Source organism: Amphiprion ocellaris, chromosome 13 (assembly GCF_022539595.1).
Source record: "Amphiprion ocellaris isolate individual 3 ecotype Okinawa chromosome 13, ASM2253959v1, whole genome shotgun sequence".
NCBI classification, from domain to species: domain Eukaryota; kingdom Metazoa; phylum Chordata; class Actinopteri; family Pomacentridae; genus Amphiprion; species Amphiprion ocellaris.
Window position 1 is genome coordinate 13796370 of NC_072778.1, and position 21786 is coordinate 13818155.

A 21786-nucleotide genomic window follows, 5' to 3' on the forward strand; every position below is an offset into this window, starting at 1 on the left:
CCGCTGCCAGTTAACAGTCGTGTAGAGCAGCTGCGCAGGGCAGCAGTGTGGTGAGAAGGCTGGGGATTGGGGACAGGATTGGGATTTGGGGTCAAAGGACTCATCCAAGGTGGGACATGTTACAGTAACCTTGAGCACGTCAGTAAACCCCCATCCCCGCCCCCAAGGTGTTAATGAGTTCAGAAACACCAGAATAGCTTTGGATTAAAGAATCTCCTCAATGAAGGAATTATTGTCACTTAAATCGATTGTTTTGACAACATGTGCTCTCTTTTCAGTCCAGCCTTACTTTGCATGTGGACGCACTGTCATTAGGAGGTACGAAGCACCATTAATAACGATAATTAAGCAATGATTAAAATGTCATTTAGATGTGACGCTTATGCTCGTCCATTTTCAACACAAAACCTTTTATTCCTTTTTGCAGCAGACATCCAGAATATCATACGTGAACCTAAGGTTTGCTTATGTCAACTGTTAAAACTGATGACACTGCATGATCAGCGCCCTCGCCCTCTAGGAAAGCCGTTAAGTAGCTACACAGCAATGAAATCAGTGGCTGCAGTAACCTTGGATCTGAGACATGGGAAAACCACATCGCGGAGAAGTGACAGATGCTTTAAGACTCAGATTGTTTTGACCGGGCTCCCTCTCCACCACATGTCATGCAAAGTGTGTGAGACACTCAGGGAGATCGCTATGATTGGGCTCTATTAAGCAAATAATAGGAAAATTGAAAAAAGAAAAAAAAAACACTTGGGAGAAGACAGAGATAGATAAGTAGTGAGGGAGTAAGAGAAAGAGAGAGAGACAGAGAAATAGAGTCTGATAGCTCGGGCTCAACACCCCCCACCCCCCATCCCTGCCCCCGATTCCTCCTAGAGCTGAGGGTGAGCGGCTTGTCCTGATTTTTTTTGTGGACAGAGTTGCTTGAAGAACCAGCAGGTGCTATGGACATCACTCTTCAGGCTGGGCAAGCGTAGGCCCTTCATTGCAAGGCCCCCCAAGGCAAAGGAAGAGCATAGAAATCAGAACCTGGGGGAGGGCGCTCAAAGCAGTGCCTGCAAGAAAAAGAACAAATAACAGAGAGAGCATCATTAGTGTGTGTTGGTTTGTTTCCCCGCCTCCCCAGAAATTGTTCAGACAAGGCTTCATCTGTTTTCCTATAATAATAATATTAATAATGATCCCAACATTTCACATGGGTAAAAAGTTTATGAAGGTATTGCAACACAAATTAATCACTAAAAGGAATTCTTTTGTTTTGAAAGGGCAAGTCACTGTGAACAAAGTTAAATGCAGTGGCACCTGTTGATTTTTTCCCCTTCATTTTCATGTATAAAGACACAGTTAAACCTCCCCTGTTTCACAATATTCAATGCTTAACACATGAAATAACAACACATTAGACTAGCCTTTTGGGGCAAAAATATATTATTAAAAAAGTAAGGTGGCCTCTTTTGGTTTAGCACGGACAGGTCTGGCAGATATAATAATCTTTTGTTTTTTCTTGCTAAAATACAGCATATTTACGTGATCTGGCTTTAGTTGGAAGCATGAAGACAGCTCCCTACTGCAGATTCCATGTTTGTATGTAACTGTCAAGCATATTTGAAGCAAACTTTTGAAATGTTACAAAAAATTAATAAAATGAAATAAGAAAATGCAAGTTGTTTTGATTAACTGATTTAGAGTGAATAAACTCCGCTGTGTAGTGTCATCAGAAGGTGGTGCTATAAACGGTGTTACATGTAGCTTTAATAAACTTTTTTTCTAAAGACTCATAAACCATTTTAAGTGAGTGTAGAAACTTTATTGACAAAACTGGGAAAGTGTTTCAGAATTTTGAAAATGTGATACTTTAAAATATGCAAAAATACATTGTGGAAACCCAGCTAAAGAGGTATTGGCAAGCTACCTCGGACAACAGATGTTTGATGTTTCTTTCTTTGTCTTTTTCCATTGTGCATGTAGAAAATACCACACAAAACCTTGTCTGTATTAGTTGTCTCATCTATATTATCAGAGCTGAACCCCAGATGTTCCCAGACACAGAGTCCCATATCCCCACTGGTGTTCACCATCTTTCTCAGCTCGTCTGTCGGTCTGCTCTGCATCATAACTGATCTCTGGCGGCACTTGTTGTGCATTACAATATGTTAAAAGAGCGAAAGGGGACAGAAAAAGGAGCATATGTTCTAGACAGCCTTGGAGATCATCATTGTGGTATCCTTTAATACTGTGTTCCTGCCAGAGTCTTATGCAGACATTTCAATTTCCTCTCCAATAGGCGTGGCCCTTCAGGCAGTTTCTACTCAAGCTGTCTCTGTGTTATACCCTATGTTATCTTGCACTTGAACAACTGAAAGAAAAGGCAACCCCAGACATGTTCCAGCCAGATTTCACGGTCTTTGATTGGAAAGTGCAGCAGGCAAGCAGGGAGTAAGAAAAACAATTGTATATCTCACGGTGGAACACAAGTCCAAAGTTATACAGTACTCGGCTCAGGGCACTGGATCACTTCTTGACAATGACGAAATCTTTTATCTTCCCAAGTCTTTTATCTTCTTCTGAAGATTCAGACAACAGGGTTCACTCGTTGATAAGAGCCTCCCCTTGTTTCATGATGGCATTTTTCTGTGGTCGTGTAATGCTTCCAGGACTGATGTATGGTATATCTAATCTCCACTGAGTTGTGTTGTTGTTTGTTGTTGTTCTTTGTGCTTTTAGGTCCCACGGTATGATCTCATTGCAGCAGCCCCCTTGAAGTCATACTACATCACATCATGAGTGTATGGAGAAGATGCAGACCTGCTCCACATTGTTTTGATGAGAAGCTCTTTAAAAGACTCATTCGCTGAGCTTTCTCACACTCAGGGCCACTAGGGGCTTCCCCAAATTGCCTCCGGCTTTAAATCTGTAATATCCTGCCGTCTTTTAGACTGTCACTGGCATGGCTTAGATCCAAGAGTTGTAATAGCACGGTTTGATCTGAGCCTCCTCAGATGCTCAAAGAGGATGACCCAGGTCGCCATCTTTCTTCTCGGAGTTGCTCACATCTGGAACGTGTAATGATGAAAAGTCCTTTTCCCTCAGGTGTCATAGAGAATAAAAGATGAGCTGCTTTTGACACTGAAATGGGGTGATATCGCTAAATAGCATAGAGCTTTAAGATGGACAACGTCAAAGCAATTATTGTTCTTAATCTTTATATAAACATTGTAGTAATTATGTCGAGGCCAATGATGACATCTCCACACACAGTCAGTCGGCGCTCCAGTCCTCAGCTGGATGTGTCCATTGAACTCTAGCTTTGATCAAACAAACTGCAACTCCAGCTGCTTCCAGAGGTGGTTTTCCCATCATCAGCACAAACTGAAGAAGAAAGCAGGGCACATGAGGAAGTATTGAGCCTTTCAAGCTGACATGTTGGAAGAGCAACTTCTTGGAAGGACTGGTGCTAGATGTTGGTCCTTGTAAAGACTTAATACCTTCAGTCAGTCTGTGAACATACACAGTCCAGATTTACAGTTCAGACTGTCCTTGGATGATTTGCTAGGTGAAAGTTGGTAGCACTATCACTAAAAAAGCTGCCAATGGACAGCCAGATTCCCAGTCTGGTCCAGTTGGGGTAAATTGGCATGGTAATTGGAGAGAAACCCTTGAATGAGGTGAACTATGAACTTACTAAGACGGAGGGGAGCCAGAGAGGGAAGTGAACATAAAAGGGAAATCTTCAGCGCGTTGTGGTTTGAGTGGTGTTTGCGGAGACAGCATTGTGACTCAGTGAGCCGTTCACTTTTATAGAGCTTCACAACTTCCTGAAGCTCCCCTTTTTATTCTGGCACTGAACACCAGCTCTGACGACTCAACTCGCGGACAGGATTCTCACATTTTATTGGCAAAGTGAGCCAAGTTGTAAGACCCATGTTGTCCTTCAAGTGCAGACTCCCCTGGCTTGGTTCTCGCTCATTGTTTTCACCTTTGTTGTGAGCCTCAAGAGCCTCGTATTCAAAGCAGGAAGGCATTTAAAAGAGGTCTAACCCAGTCCAGAAACATACAATAAACAATAATCGACCATAATTCACTCTACATTGTAAAACCTGTCTGGCCGATTTAGAGAATTGAACTTCCAAACTTCTACAGCTTTGATCCCTTTTCCTTAAAACTGATTAACCATGCCCTGACACTCTGTAGCTGCAGCCTCCTCTCGCTACAGATTTAATTTATGGCAGACCTCTGCAGGTCAGTGTTGTATGGTCGGCACCTCCTGCAGAGATATTGTGTCTTATTGGGTTTCGCTGTCTCCTGCAGCGTCTGGAAGAGACATGTGGATGTTCCGCTGCTACCTTCTATTGGCAGTGACATGGTGACATTAGGGAGTTTAAATCTGTATATTCTGTAAATTTGATCATGTTATTTAATTGGCTGCAGTATATTTTAGTTTCTCAATGAAGCTTTATCTGTTTTTATTGAAATACCGAGAATTTGTTTAGGTTCAGAATAGAAAATCAAACTGTGAAAAGGTGATAAGTAAAATATTATCTCTGATTCTGGATGAAAGCGTTTTCACACAAAGTCTTGTTTTACTTGACAGCAAGTTAAACATTCCCTCACAAGAAAATCGACGCCGGCCAAGAAATCCAACTCTACAAGGTATTATCTTTGGAAAAAGGGGTTTTAATTGAGTTAATCAGGTGGCGAGTAAAGATTTATTCCAGCTGAATTAACTCAAAGGTTAGGTTTCTAAGTATAACTGTCTACTGTCTGAGAAAATAAATGACGTAGCCTTGAAAACAACCTTTGTCGAGTTAGGCATGCAAGCTGCTAGGCTAAGTCCAGTAATCTGCTAAGACATGCACTTTTTTTTAGTGCCAACAATAACATCCTTGTGTAAGAGTTTAGTCTTGCTGCAATTGTTAGTTCGAGAATTTCTAGTGTTTCTGTAAGAGTTAAAGTTTGTCATTTGTCATCAAAAACATCCAAACTGATTCTGCCAACAAAGTATTTCAGGACTTTTTCTCTCAGAAATTCCTCTATCAAGTTGTGTTTCCTCACCAGTCAGCAGTTATGATTTAATATATCGGGAAGTGCTTTTGCTCATGTTCTCTTGAGAAATGTGCAGCTCTGACTTGATGGGATATTGGACCAATGGGCAAACACAGCAGAGACAGACATTCATTTCACTGGAATCCTCGGAGGGTAGAAGCCTTTTACTGCATGACACTGACTGCTTTACTGCAAATTTGTTGGAACATTTTGTCAACAAAACCCAATGAGGGTCTTTTCACCCCCTGACTGTGAGAAACTTACCTTGCTCTAGAACGGCATGGGCCCCTTGTGGGAAAGACGGGGCCGAGGGCGTCTTCTCTTCCAGCCAGCTGGTCTGTGGGTCTGACCGCCCCTTGCTGGGTTTTGCTGGACCATTTTTCTCACCGTAGCCGCCTCTTCCAGCTCTCTGCCATGCTCTGTGGAGGCCATGGGACCTGGAAGACACGAAGAGAAGAGGCCCATTAGACACCTTAAAAAAAAGTGTAATCTTCAGGAGATGATGTTTCACAACCTCTTCTCACCCGGGGTATCACATTTTGATTATTAGCCAAGACCATCAGTGCTTGAGGAAAGCATGTTGCAAGATCCAAAGAGGGATCACACTGGTAATGGATGAGGAAACAAGAGACATGTATAGATAAGTGTGTGTGGGCCCGTCGAAGCCCACCCAGCATTGTAGTTTATCAAGTTGGTGTGGGCCAACGCAAAGATACATGCAGCCCTGGCAGAAGCGAGAAACCCAAACCCTCGTGTCTCATGTCTCCGTCACTCTCCCTCTCTCTCCAAACACCAGCCAGCTCCAAACCTGGTGGAGGTGCATCCTGTCGCTCTGTTTGATCCGAGCTTTGTGATGAGTTTCATAGGAGTGTCTTGCAGAGAGTGTGTGAATGTGTGTGTGTTTGAGAGTGATCCCAGATGTTTTCAGTCATCTCTCAATAAGTGTGGACTGATCCCCTTAAGCCCCTCTTTTCCAAATGGCTTGGTCCACCCCAAGTGCCTCTCTGACCTTTTAACCTATCACAAACTGACAGACCTCCTCGTGGAGATGTTTTTTTTTCCGAATGTTTTCCAGCATATCTTTACTTGTAATAGGATATTTAACATGGGTGATCTTTCACACGACACTCAGTTCTTGAATCCAGTAAAAATCGGAATATATGCAAGTGCAGATGAGATTAAAGGTATATTCCAGTGATTTATTCGTTCACTTCTGGAAAGTTTGGAGGATTTGCAAGAAACAGAGTTAAAAAAAATCTAAATTGAAGCATCAGAGGTCAAGATATTGTGACCTTTAGTCCCCAGACTCCAAAAACACTGGGTCCCACATTCCTCATAAGCCAACTCACTAGTGTCTTTCATTAGACCCTCTTTGCTGCCAAAATAACCAAACTCCACACCTACAGTTCATAATATCGGCTGCAATATAGTCGAAACTCCAAGCCAACAAACCCTGAAGACATCACCGGGGGATTTTTTGAACTTTAGAAAGACCCTTAAACAGCACACCTTTCTTATTTATTAAAATCCTGCATTCAGGAAACCTCTCTGCTTACATGACAAAGATTCCTTCAGAGCCAAACTGACAGCTTTTGTCCTTTCTTTGGGGTATTACCCATCAAACAGCTGATTGACATTATTCACATGAGGTCATGACATTCCTGTCTCCTCTCCCCACAGAAAACTGGCACCATTTTTAGAATTCCCCAGGGAATGACGTTCCTTTGCTTTACGAGAACTTGGGTGAGGACACAGCTTAGGATAAGTCACCCAGTCGACTGCAGAGGCTTGTAAAAGCAGAAAGTCTACTGAGGACAGCAGTTGAGCAGCTTAGAGGAGCCGTGATGATGCTGGGCTAATGCTTCCTTAAGATTCTTTTCATGAGTTAGTGTGTTTAGTTGAGGCAGAGCTGTGATATTAAATGCTGTTATGTGAACAAGGCACAGCTGCGACCCCAAAAGATGTCACCCGACTGAAAAACTTTGAGTGTCTGCTGCATTCAAAACCCTCAAGTTTTCTCTAATAGCTAAGATCAATTTGTTGAATAGAGGGAAACTTTATTCAAGAGCAGAATTCAAAACACCATTAGAAGAAAGCCAAGGTCTCTCTGCAGCCTTTTTTAATTAATGACCTTCAGCTGTCGCTTCATGAGGACATTTTTAAAAGAACAACTTCCATTGAAAAGGAGGCAACTGAGAAGGGTTTCCAGCTTTCAGGTTTAAATAATGGTGAACTGCATGAGTGAGCTAGACAGCTTGTTGAATGTTTTCCGTGTATATCCCCTGAAACGCCAGACATCTCAAGTTCCATTTCCACGCTAATCTTCTTCCGCAAGCACATTACACAGTATATTTGTGGGCTAACAGTGGGCTAATTCATCTGCAGCAGGGAAAATCTTGGTTGCATATTTCCGCATCTAAAGCACATCTTTGCCCCTAGGAGCACTAATCTGCGCATTATCCTTTTGTTATTGTTCCAGATACACAGTGAATGAGGGACGTTCACACATTCTGAAGGCATTCAGCTCATTTCTTTCAAATCCAGGGGCTTGAATGTTAATACTCTCTGTGTTTGAGTAGATTTCGAGGCTAACACAAGTATTATAGGGAGGTTCTGTTTCACCACTTTTGCCCCTGAAGCACCCTCAGATGCAGAACACACAGAAACACAAGTATGTAGTCTTAACAATTTAAAGTGTCAGTGCTTGAAATTAACTAGACTGTACCATATTTTATCTGTCAGGCAGAAGGTGTTTTCACTGATTCGAATGGTCACATTTAAAGCCGGACATTAACTGTTTGGGTAAGGCGAATAATGTTACACACTTCCAGTTGCAATCTCCTTGAACACACTCATATCTTTGTACATACTATATAAAAAGAACTTGTGGGAGAATTTAAAGACCCCTACTGTGAAAATCAAGTTTTTTTTTTCTTTGTTAACAAACCAAAGGAACAATCCTGTCAGTTTACAGGTTTCTGGATCAATATTTCTGTATAGAATGAGTTTGAACAGTGCATGGGTGAATTACTCCAAAATTACAACTTGCCACTGTGTAGTTTAGAGTAGTTTTACAGTGTTTGATCCCAGTTGTAGGTGAGCTGGTGTGCTGAGCTGCAGCGAATGGAGACGAGTGGATGCAGAGAGACGTGGGAAACTTTATAGATCTGCACATTCTGAAGGATGCAGCAGTGTAGAGTTACATCTGGACTATTTTAAGACAGGAAGAGATTATTTTCAATGAAAAAAAGTCAAAATATGTAACTTTGATACACAGATATGAGTTTACAAGGGTTACATCAACAACCTCGGCCTACTTTTTGGCCTCTGCACAACCGCCTGATGGCTCCATGAAGTGAGCGAGATTGAAAGTTGCATAAATTGTTGGCTGTAACCCTCCAATCTCAACTCAGCAAAGCAATTTGGCTAATGCTTACTGACACCTTGTAAGCCTCACAGTGATACCTGCAGTAAATACAGTCCTACACAACAGCCAACTGCAGCTGATGCTGGAGTGATAGGTCAGTTTAACAAGTGCCGCAAACACACACAAAAAGTCACACTTAGTCAGCGTGCATGCATACACACACTTGCAGTGCAAGAGGGTAAAGTAATTGTACCTCGGCTCACACAACTCATCTGCCGTTGCTCTCTGGGTGGCTCAGCCTGTCATAACGCTGGCCCATAATGAGACAATTTAGATGTCTCCTGCCATGGCAAGCTGTCAGCCACTACTCGGCGCTAGGGCTTGAAGGGGAGAACATCTCGTGATTCTCCTGACAAATCTCAACCCATCCAATCTGGCTACAGGATAGAAAAGTGTAATGAAAGCTGCTAAAAATAAGCCGGGCCCCAGTGATAACACTGGCAGTATAGATTAACTCTTTCAGCCTGTAGGGAAAGCATCTCACTGTGACAGATACAACATACATCAACAGCTAGCTTTGTGTCTCGACCCATCTGTTTTGGAATACCTACAGAAGGAAAGTGGCAGCATCTGTTGCTCCAGGATAAGATCTTTTGATTGTTTCCATGGCAGATTTATCATTGGATAATGCACATTTCATCTCCATAAACAAAGATATCTCAGCTATCTTATTGCTCTGAAATTGGATCCAGTCTCTATAGTATCACATTTCGTCTTTTCCCATGAGAGATTTCCGTGTTTGTGTTCAGCTGGTAAAACAGCAAAACAGCAGGATCATATATGTCTCATGCTAGTAAGCATCTTATCTCTACTTCAGATGACCTTGGAGCCCCAGTTTTGCCCTCTTTCCACTAAATCTCAACACTTCTTCCCTCACATAGTAATTCCCTAATTAAAGTTTCATAAAGGAGGAATTTCAGGAATGTCTCGTTGTTGCTACTGCTGCTTATGTAGTAAGAGTAGGTAGAGGAGGATTGGTAGAAATGGTCAATAGGAGAAGATCGTAGTTGACAGTGTCACAAACAAACGCCAAGCTCCAGACTAATGATGAATATCTGCTTGGCTGCTCCTTGTTTCCCCGCCCCAGTTTCACCACCTCCTAAGGTGATATCTGTTGTCTTTTTCAAATGGCCGGCTCTCTGTCTTATTATGGCCCAGCGGGAATTGTAATGCTGACAGTTTATCCCTGTTGATTCTGCAGCAGTCCATCAGTGGAGCCTGGAGAGATATACATCTTCCTGTACTTGTCCATCCAGTCAGAGGAGACAAGAGAAATGGCTGTCCTCTGGTTTAGTGCCAAGTTCATCAGCTGCCCTCACGGCTGGCAAGAGCAAACTATGTATATATCAAAGCACTGTGTCAATGCAGGAACGCAGCATGGCAAATGGGCCAGTGCTGCTTATTAATAGTTGTAAAGCTGATTTGTGTGTATCGACTGCCAAAACGACCACATAACAAATGTCTGCACTTGTAAATGCAGCCACAGCATAATGCCTTTTCTGCCACTAGGACGTAAGAGATTAAACTCCAGCAGCCTGTGAGTCTAAGTACAGCAACAAGTACACAGGGCCGTGTTCATCACAAACTGTTGCATCAAATGTAAACATGCGCAGTGAAGAATGGCCATGAAAATTTAATCCTAGCTGTGTTTAATTTTCTTTGTCACCGCAAATTGATTTGCCGTCCTCTTATCTGTTTGTTTATTCTTCTTGCTCATCACTCACAGTCACACTGATTATGAATCAATTGTGTGCAGTCTCATAGATGCATTTTCACGGTTGGCTGAGCTTTTCAAATTTAATCTCTCCTCTCTTGTTTTTTTTACTGTCCCGACACCACTTATCGACACCTCTGCGTCTTGCTCGCTGCAGTTTGTATGGATGTGTCTTGAGGTGTAAACAAAGAGCCGGAAGGAAGAATGGCTCTCTGGCTCCATTAGATTCTACTTTGTCGCAGGGCAGCAAACACATCTTAAGTGACAAAAGCTGGAAAATAGATTTTTGGGCGGCCCTGCAATGAAGGCAATGTCAGCTGGTCAACTAATATGGGCCAGACTGAAATATGCCACCAGCCATGGACGTATTATTATGAACTATTGTACCCATAAATGCTTGCAAAACTACTTTATGATTGCCCTTTTTAGGATGAACTGTAATCATTTTGGTCATCAGTAATTTTCCATGTACCATCATTACAAGCTTAAATGCTTTAGTTTACGACCCAGTACCTGCAAAACAAAGGACATTTCCATCAGTCTCAGCTGTATATCATGTTAAAGTCCCTCTATAGTCATCTCTGTGAATCTAATTTACACGGTTAGATGTTTTTTTTCCCCATAAAAATAATCCCTTCCTGCATACCTACAACAAATACAAATCTGCAACTACAGCAGCTGTGCAAATTGGCATAGTTGCAGCCTCTCCCTCCACTTAACCCTCCCCATTCATGGCAGCTCGAGCACACTAGCTCACCTTTTAATTCTGCTCACACGCTATAAACTTACTCTGAACTACACAATGGCAAGATGTGATATTAGAGTAATTCAGTCATACAAGTTCAAACTGGAAATTAACAGGATTGGTTCCTTTGGTTTGTTACATATGAGACTCCAGGAGTCTAAATCCATCTTTTTGAAACTGTCTTCTGTACACAGTAGTTCAAAGCTGGAAATGGTCAATCATAACATGAACCACTTATTCCACTCACGATGTGTCCTCTAGCTAATAAAAAACATCATGTAAGCATGTTATCAGGATAAGAAACTTGATTCATTAGAGGGGTCTTTAAGGGCTAATTAGCAAGTTTTAGAACGCTGACAGGGTAAAGTAAGATAATGACCACGGTAAACATTATACCTGGTGAATAGCAGCAGGTTAGCATTGTCATTGTGAGCATGTGAGAATGCTGACGGTAGGAATTTGCTCAAAGCACCACTGTGTCAGAGTACAGCCTCAGTGAACCGCCAGCTTTGTCTTGTTTCTGTCAATGCTGAAATTTCCTCCCAGTTGGCAGCATAATTTGATGAAATAAGAGACACGGTTTAAGCTCTTGTCCTCTTTTCACAATTACCAATCAAATGAACTCATTCGTCACACTGGTAATATAATGGTATTTATGACCAGCGTGAAGGTAATAAATCCTTATTCCTTTATAGGATCTTCTAGTTTAATAGTAGATTGGGTTTTTACTACAAAAACTACCATTACAGTGTTTGCTAGATATGCACAGTCATATAAAGACAATATCATTATTTTTTCCCCATATGTGAGATAACTGTAGCTTATTATGTGTATGTACAATCCTTATGGGTAACAGAACAATATTTGTGTTAGTGGGAGAGAGGAAGAATAAATACCCTGGTGTGTGTAGCCATGGTTATTACCATGACGTTGGAGGAGCAGGCCTGCTGTCTCCATCGTGTGCCTCCCTCCTTCATTCACTAAAAGGAGAGGAGTAGCTTTAGCTAATGAATCCCTGCATAGCATGCCATTACCACAGACATACTAACCCACACAGCCAGACATGTCATGGGCAGAGATGCTCCCACTGCATAAGCACATTAGGGGATCAGCGTTATTAAGCCAAGGATGAAATGTGTTAATTGTGCCAGATACAAGCCAAACATTCTTTTAACCTAGAATAAGCCCCGGCGCTGCTACAGCATTGCACAATGGATTTGCTAGCTGCCTGACAGCCTCCTCACACATTCACCCTGCACATATGGATCGGTGCCTAACGAAGGAGGCCGTCCCTCTCACAATCCAACGTTTAGCGTCGGAAATGCTGCTTATTGCAAGCGTACCAGTAAGTCTGGGCCTTGGCGGAAACTGGTACCAATTGCTTGCCGACTTTCAGGCCACGTTACCATGGCAGCCACCATGAAAGGCGCTCAGTTTGGAACAAAAAGAATGACAATGTCAGCTGAATTCGACCAGGTTCTCATTTTACAAATCTCACTGCACAGAGTCTGAATCCACAATCAGCCCTCTGACTATGTCCGTGATGTTTTTAAGCTCCTCTGTGGGCCATCGCACTTGGCCTCTGAGTGTCCCTCTCAGGGGGGTGGAGGGGGGTTTGTTTTGGTCATGAGCACTTTCTTTTATTTCTGTCGGGGACTGTTTGATATGCAGCATTGTTGCACTGTGATAATGCTCGGCTTGTGGCTGAGCTGAAGGCTGGCTTTGTCTACACCAACTCCAGTGAGGAAACCAAAGTGCATAAAAAGTTGCTCCCATTACTGCTGCTTTTAAAACTTAACCCCTTGTCCTCCCACTCCGAGAGTTACCCCCCACCCTCGCTGAAGGTTCAAATCTAATTAAAAACAAACTGTGCAGCCCTCTGGCTTCTGGCTTTCTGCAGATGTCCCTTTGAGTGAGTCAGCCGCCTGTGAAGTGTGGTGCTATATATGCTTCTGAATTAGAGAGTGTATGAAATGATGAGGTGTGAGACTGCGTACTCTGCTATGATCAGAGCGCTGCGAGTTCAAAGGGCCGGCAGCAGCATTGAGCCAACTAATGAAGCCACTGACTCCCCTCACCACTTGACTGCCTGTTGGTTTATTCACAATCCCACTCTAGCTGAAGAGGTGAATTTGTGGCTACAAGGTTACTGCAGGTTGGAACTTATTGAACACGAGCAGTTAGAGAAGCAAACATAAAATAACTCCGAGGGGAGATTTCTCTTCACAACTTTCCACTCGGTGTGCTGAGGGCAGGAGCAGGAGAGATGCTGGTGAAGCTGTTTCCGTTGTCAGCAGCGGGGTAAATCTCTGCGCATGGCAGGTACAGTAGGTAGGTAAGGATACCAACCGTTGCCCTAATCTCCAGAGACTGCATGTCAAGGGCAAAGGGATCCTCCAACCATCCGTTTCCATGGGCACACTAATCAGATGTGAAACACAGCCCCTCCCTCTCTGTGTCATCACTCCCCCCCTCATGCTGTGAACCTGCGTGCCTTCTCCCATTTGAGATGTGGGAGAATGAGTGAAACAGAAAGAGGGAGAGAAACATCACTGCGCAGGGTTCACTGCAGCTTTTAAAGCCTGAGGAGACCATCGCTTCTCCCCATAGGATATAGAGTACTATTAAAGGAAAACAGCACCAACATTGCATCAGACGGCGTTACCTCCTAACCACGCTATGGAACACAAAGCAATAGCTCAGAAACTTAAAGCTCAACCGGATAGATTAACTGACACCGAGGCATATCGTCTCCAATCGCTGTTTGAGATACTGATTTGTGTAGACATATGGCAAAGCAGGCATAAAATTACTTAATTGATCCTTACTGCAATAAACTTTGCACCATTGTTTCATTACAACACACAAAATCCTTAAAATATGTAAAACTGTAATCCTAAACGACCAAATCAACACAATACACTGATTTATTGCACAGCACTTGCCTGTAACAAGCTCTTTAGTAGGTAATACTGCTGCTAGAGAGATTTTGTAGCATAAATATACTGTAGTCCATGGAATAAAATACATAGAATATTAATAATAGGTAATGCAGCTATTTGTTTAATAAATCAAATCAAATCAAAACTTTATTTATATAGCACTTTTCATACAGTTAAAAATGCAACGCAAAGTGCTTTACAACATTAAAAACATTAAAAACAAGAAAACCCGTCCCTCCCTCCCTCCATATATACAGATATGCACACAACTGCAGGAGCACGCACACGTCCACACGTCCACACACACATACATACACACACACACACCCATACATACACAGACACACACACGCCCACAGACACACACTCCCACCAATAAAAGGTGGGCGTGATTCTTGCCATTTTGCTTTAAACTGCAGGCCATCTTTATACATCTACTGAAAAGTGTCTCCTAAAACATAGCTTTATTATGATACATACTGAGCATATGGTGTTCAGAAAAAAAGCACCTTTGGGTAACGTGAATGCAATGAAACTTTACAAGCAGTTTCGTCACACACATTTAGTGAAGAAATAAAAATTGTAAGGATTTTTACTGACAGGTTCAGCTGCACAGTGCTGCAGGTGAGCTAAAGTTCAGTGTTTATTGGCCCTCGGCGTCCACAAGGTTTCCATCAGCTGCTAGGATAAACTGTTTGCCTGATGTGGATGCTTGTTTATGAATTCCATATATTGTTTTACTCTTCTATTTTGACAAACATCTGCTCATGTTCAGAGGCTCTGAGTGCAGGGCGGCCTCTCTAGCTCAGTGAATGAGACAGAGGGACACAGCGAGGGGCCCCGTCCAGGTCCAGGAAACAGTATGTGGGGAGATCCATGCTATTAGTCAGTGGCAGATCATTCCATTGACCAGCATTTAAGTGCACGTGTGAAATAGTCTCCCAGGGAAAATAACATTTGTGATCAAAGACAGAGTGATTGCGATGAATAATGCATGATTTCATAAATGAATGATTCCTGTGTTGTCACAGAAGGGACCCAGTTGTGTGGAAGATGGAGGAGATTGTACGTTTCCCATTTTCAAGCGTTTAATTTAAGGCAAGAACATAAGGTACATGACAGTTTGGAGCCACATGAGGTGTACCACAACATCCTATAATTCTCTGAGAATAACGGAGACATGCACATCCTGTTGCCTGAGGCTCTGAGTTTAGGCAGATCCCAGTGGGGGCGTCACTAAATGAACCCAAAATCTACTAAGTCCCGCTACACTTCCATCGCCCCAATCCACGCTGCCATCTTCACAGCACTGAAATCCCTTGTCTGACTTGGAACAGCCTAACAACAGCCAGCTGTGCAGCACTTTCAGCCATATATGAAATCCCACCGATCCATGATGGCGCCTGTAGAGGCTTGACGTTAATGGCGACAATACCCTAAACCATATTTATTCGATTCTCCAAAGTATTTCACTTCGACTTCTCCAGGCCTTCTGAGCTACCAAAGTATGCATTTCTACCACAAATGACATCTCTAAAGCAATACACGGAAGTCATATTTTCCCATTATGGGCTGCTACAAATTGAGTATGAAAGTAATTAAAGCACCTGCATTCCTAAAGGCCACAATATTTATTCTGTGGTCTAGCAGCCCGTTAATAAAAATGTCCGCTCAGATCGTGATCAGAAATCTGATCCGCCGGTACAACCGCTATAAATGTAACACTTAATGTTCAAAAAGAGAGTCATAAATCACTTTAATATTGAACACTGGTGGAAAGTGCAGCAGTTTTTCAAAAATATCTGTCTCTAATTAAGTTGTAAGGAGCGCCCCGGCCCCGAGGATAGGGTCTGGTGATCACATGAGGTCTGGTTAACACAGGACCCCCCCCTCCACAGCACCCCCACCCCTCACCCAAACCTAAAGGGTTGTGCCCTCAAAACTCAGAGGGAGGTCCGGACTGCAGTTGAAATACACATCAGGAAAGGAAGCGCATGTAGCTGAATAGACGTGTTCTTTTCAGACAAGAAGTGTCATTATTATTCCACATGTGAAATCTGTAAAGATGGACTCAGTCACCAGCTGGGAGTTTTCAGATGTAGCTGTGACTTCCTTCACACAAACTCTCAGATCACAAATAGCCTCTTATCCTGTCCACTCTTTTATTTTTCTGTCCCTTTGACCGTCTTTTTCTCCCTCTTTGCTTTTTTTTCTTCCCTTCGCTGGATTTGCCCTCAAGGGAAGATCTAAGTGAGTAGATTTATTCATTCAAAGGGTTCTGAATTACATTAGAGCAGCACAGCAGTCACATATGCCAAAGTCTTCAACAGCTGAGCTCTCTGGGGAGCGTTGGCCCAAAGGTTAGCCTTATATCCCTGCCAAATGAGTTATGATTTTTCACTAAATCTCTTCCTCAACTCCCGATCCAGAGCAATTATTTGTGAGTGCCATTCACGTTCATTCATGTTGGGTGATATTATACAGATGTGAAATGGTTTATCACAGAGACTCTTTCTAAAAATCTCCTCGCTGACGCCTCCAGCAGCACTGAGTTGCATATCATGAACCTTCACATGGTTGGGTGATCTGGATAAAATTTCATATTGTGGTCTGTATTATTTTATATCATGGTAATAATATGGTTCAACTGAGCAAAAATAACTTCACAGCAACGTATGTTTTTGTACTTCACTACGTTAAGGAAAAACAGTATCACCGTAGAACAGTCCAGCTTATTGTTGTGGAACACTGAGTGCAATAGGGTATCAAAAAATTATTATTTCCCCTGTTGATTATTTTCTCAATAAAGCAATTCACTGTTTGGTCTACAAAGTGTCAGAAAAATCCAAAATTTTGGGAGAAATGTCAATCAGTGTTTCCCAAAGACCAAGATGACATCTTCAAATGTCTTGATTTCTCCACAACCCAAAGATATTCAGTTTACAGTCACAGAGGGGTAAAGAAACCAGAATATATTCAGACTACTGTTTTTTATCAAGGATTACTCAAAGTGAATAACCAAATTAGTTGGTGATTGATTTAACAGTTGACAACTAATTAATGATTTGATTGATCATTGCCTTCTGGACCACAATGCTGCATTTATGTAATGCCAACAACTATGGACTTGTAGATGTTGTCAACAAGTAAGTCTAGAGCTAAACAAACAGACACTGTATAGCTCCTTTTAAGTTAGCTAAACTGATTACATCAGTGTTGATGTTGATTATTGTTTAGATTTTACTTCTGCATTTCTTTTTTTACGTGAAAAATGGTGTCACTGTCAGAAAATTCCTGATGTAATTCCCTCCTGGCTGCTCTTAATAACAGCCTAAAACACATGACGTGAATGCAGAATAATATATCCAGAAATATGAAAGGCCTGGCCACCACAGTATAAATAACATGGCTAAATATCTGACAGACGAGAAACGTATATCATCGTATGTCATGAGCTGTCAAACAGTCTCTCCTAAACCAAACCAACATGAATGTATAATGTGTGGATCATAAAAACGTAGTTCTGGTTCAAGTATGCAAGCCAACAGAGGATAAACAGGAGACAAAATCAACAAGCGGAAAACAAATCTTTCTTTAGTCACATTCCAAACCCAACTCTCGAACTGTTTAGTGTCTGTGTGTGTGTTTGTGTCTGCAGGTTGCTGGCTCTACTTCCTCGTAATGCTGCATCAAGAGGAATTCCAGGTTCTTCATGAAACGGATTTGGTCGGACCTTGTGGGTGTGTATGTGTGTGACTGATATAAACCCAGCTGGCCCTCACAAGCTCCTGTGCCTCAAAAAAAAAAAAAAAAAAACAACCCTCTGTGATTCTCCGTAATCCTGTAATAACCTTTCTACTGCTCCCCCTTTGACACAACTGTTTGCCCACTGTTATTATGTTATCCCTGGACATCTGGAAAAGTTTAGCTGCTTTTCTTTTCTCCACAGCCACCATAATCACGTCCACAGGCACAAACACCTTCTTTACATTAGAAAACGGGGGGATTATGATTTAAAGCTTCCTGGTTACGGTTGGTTTACATGTATAGATGTTGTTTAACAAAATAATCAGACCTAACTAGGCGCTTTTTATGCCTCTGTGTGCCTTAATGAGTGGCTGCAGGTACTGCTGCCTTCCTTTTTTGGCTCTACTTTGACCCGTAACACTTGGTTGAGCATCTGAGAGAGGCTGGCGAGAGTACAGTATGTATGCATGCTGGTGCCACAGAGCAGACAGCCCCAACAATACATCAAAGTTTAATATGGAATAATAGCACTGCTGACAGCTCTCATAAAATCGCCCCCTTCCCAAAGCAGACGATTTCTCTGCCAGATAATGGCTCTGATCTGGGCCTCGTGCCCCACTCACGCTCACCACAGCCTCACCTGTTCAGCCCCGGCTGCACAGTTGCACCTGTGTGTGCGTGTGCGTGGGTGAGTGTGTGCGTCTGAGCCAGCTGCTATTGTTTTTACCGTGAGGATTGGCAGGGTGTTTCCATGGCGGAGAGAAACAAAGCTTTGATATCTTCTAAGAGGCTGTGACAGACACAAGAACATTCTGAGAATAAGAACTGTTTATATCCAGGTCTGAAGAGTTACACAGAGGGAGGAAGAGTGATCAGCCTCTGGATGAATTATGGATACCACATGTCTAAAGCTGGACTCCACTCTTGAGCCAGAGTGCTTTTCAAGGATGGGTAATTGAAGTGTGCTGCTAAAGGATGCTAATATTACATGGAGAAGGCCACAGCAGCTCTTTCAGTGTGCTGAATGAATATTGTGAGCAACATTAGGTTGTTGAGGTGAATTGCCTGTTGCGTGAGGAGTTCTTGCTAATATGCATCTGCACCCGAAACTACAACCAAGGCTCACACTTCCCCACCCTACATCAGTCAGATTCAGCTCTATATTCATAGCTTCCTGCACACACACACACACACACACACACACACACACACACACACACGCTCTCTGTGTATCTCTTCTTTCTCAGACACACATGTACACACACAGATGTCTGAGAGAGAGAAAGCCCACTGAACTGGAAAAGCATTTGTCTCAAGATGAAAGGCTTCACACCCACTGCCTACATGCAGAGCCTCTTCCGACACCTTCCCGCGACAGCGCATACTGTAGCAGAGGCTTGTGCTACGCAGACACACTCCAGCTAGCATCCCTCCCCACACCCATCAACGCCGCAACACACTTGCATCCCTTCCTCTCTTTCACTCCATTTCCCTCCCTTCCTCCCTGTCAATGGAGCTCTGATACTACAGTAGCAGCCAGGGAACAGAGAGGCACATAAGCGGCATGACTTGAACGTTGAGGGGGATAAGCTCCCGTGAAAGCCCGAGGCACAGCAGCCTTGTTTTCACCGTCGCTGGTGTAGCACGGTGGGCTCTCAGGCGTGGAACATGCTTAGCCACACGCAGGGCGTGAAAAACGACACTGACCAATGATGCTAGATAATTGCTTCCAATTTACTCATGTGCTGAGAGCCTCAGACAAAAATAGCATGTCGCTGTAACGAATGTGCTGGGAAGCATGGGAACTGTGAGTGCTGTGGCCATGGATCGATACACAGAGTGGACAGCATAAAGTCTACATAGCATCTTACAACCGGTCTATACAGCACCTAGCAACATATAGCCTATAGAGCATCTCACAGTGCATATGCTGAGGCCTGTATCTTCCAAGATGTAGAGTAGTTAGCACTTTTATTATCCTAATTTATGTGAAATCTTATAATAAATGGTCTGTGTGCAACAACATATTAGCTATACAGCATCTTACACATGCATTGAATATAAACACAACACGTCTATGTGTTTTTAAAGCCACTGTAGTTGGTGGGTAGGTGATAATCCCAAGACTAGTCTAGACATTTACACAGGCCTAACTGTTGTTTTTTCACACCACAATGTTACCTGCATCACATCTGCAGATTGCCCATCGCTCTCCAAACTACCCCCCAACCACATATTCTCAGAACCCATTTACTCCCACGAGCCACCAGAGAGAATTTGCCCTTTCCCCGTGTAACAGTCCCAAGTCAGTGTTTTTGCTCTAAATCATAGACATTTTAGATCCACAGTGGAATAGATATCTAGTCCAACAATGGCTCCAGAGACGCAGCAGCACTTCACGGAATTTTACTGTGACAAGGCATCAAGCCCCCCCAGAGACGATCCATGCATCTGGGATCTGTGTTCCCCTCATCGATGCGTACAACAATTACAGTCCTCATTATCATCACCACAGGAGGCACGCGTTCATATGTAGGTGCCGTGTTGCCCTGCTGCACAATCACAATCATGTAATAATAATATAGCACTTGGGTCAGATGGAATACATCAAGCCATAAATTAATCAGGTTCACTCCACCTTACAGAACATGTGCCGTGCATATCTTACATTTCATAACAGCCACAACAGTCACCCATACATCCAGCATATCTATCATTCAGGAATAGCTCAACACATGAAGGTCCGGCAATAAAAACCTCTTCACATTTCATCTCCAAGTCTTACATCAAGGTGAGGCAGGGAGGGAAAAGGATCAATCTGAGCTACAGTCAAGTTTACCATAAAAGCTATGGCAGTACAATAGCAGACAGTATAACCACTGCAGTGCAGTACTGTATACAACCAGGTGCTGATATTCCTGCCTTTTAGAGCCCACACAAGGCTAACCATGCTGGGTAACTGATCAACTACAGCTGCCTGCACAAGCCCAAGGCAAACAAGAGAGAGAAATAGAAAGCAGAGGGAGACGACCAGCGACAAGCCTGGCCGCTCTTGTACTCACCAGCACTGGCAGAACACAGCAGAGACACCAAGAGCACAATCACCAGCGTCAGGATCTTCACATTCATTTCTGCACTCCCCTCTGGCTCTCCGCTAGTCACTCGCTGATATACTGTAGTGGTGTGTGTGTGTGTGTGTGGATGGGAGGGAGAGAGAGAGGGGGAGAGAGAGAGAGAGAGAGAGAGAGGGAGAGCAGCTGAGCGAGCCAGAGAGAGACTGCTCCTCTATGTGTGTGTGTGTGTGTGTGTGTTAGAAGTGAGTGTGTCAGTTTGTGGGAATGTGTGTGTGGCTCCCTGACTGTGCCTGTGTATTTGTCTAAATGCGTATTTGTATATCAGTGTGTGACAGCGCCACTCCAAGACTGAAGGCACGTCTTTATCTGAGCTCTCCCACGGAGGTGTGTGTGTGTGTGTGTGTGTGTGTGTGTGTGTGTGTGTGTGTGTGTGTGTGTCTTCTTTTCTTCTGTCAGAGAAACGGCAGCAAGAGCCAAGTTCAGTGGAGCTGTGAATGTGCTGGAAGTCAGCTTGCAGGTCTGTCTGTCGGCATGAGTGTGAGTGTGTGTGTGTGTGTGTGTGTGAGTCCTGTTTGCCTTGGATAAGAAGACTAGTTGGTCATGTGGCTTATGTATCATTGACTCTGTGGGTCACGGAAAAGCCCCCCCTGCCCCTCCATCATACACCATCTCCACCCCTTTTCCACCAACATGCAAGTGCACACAGCCGAGGGAGGAGAGAGGGAGGGTGAGGGGAGAGGGGAGAGGGGAGGTGAAGGGTGTGGGGTGTGGGGCGCATGCAGGTTTATGATAATACCCAAACAGATGCTCCTGTTGAAAAGTCTTTGAATTGCAAACAGGGCCGCTTGCCAGGAATCCAGGAATCAAAATACCAGCTTATGAGGGGGAAGTAGATGAAAGAAGGGAAGGTGTGAGATGAGGTTCATGCTTTCCTGCTTTTGTATCTGCGCCAGCTGTATAGACCTTTCTTCCTCACACTATTCTTTACCCACAGCGGCACTGGCAGCCCCGTCTCGCTAAAGGTATGGCTTAAATCATTCGCGCCGTTTGAAGTTAGTGTCCGTGACACTGGGAGTAACTGCAGGAAA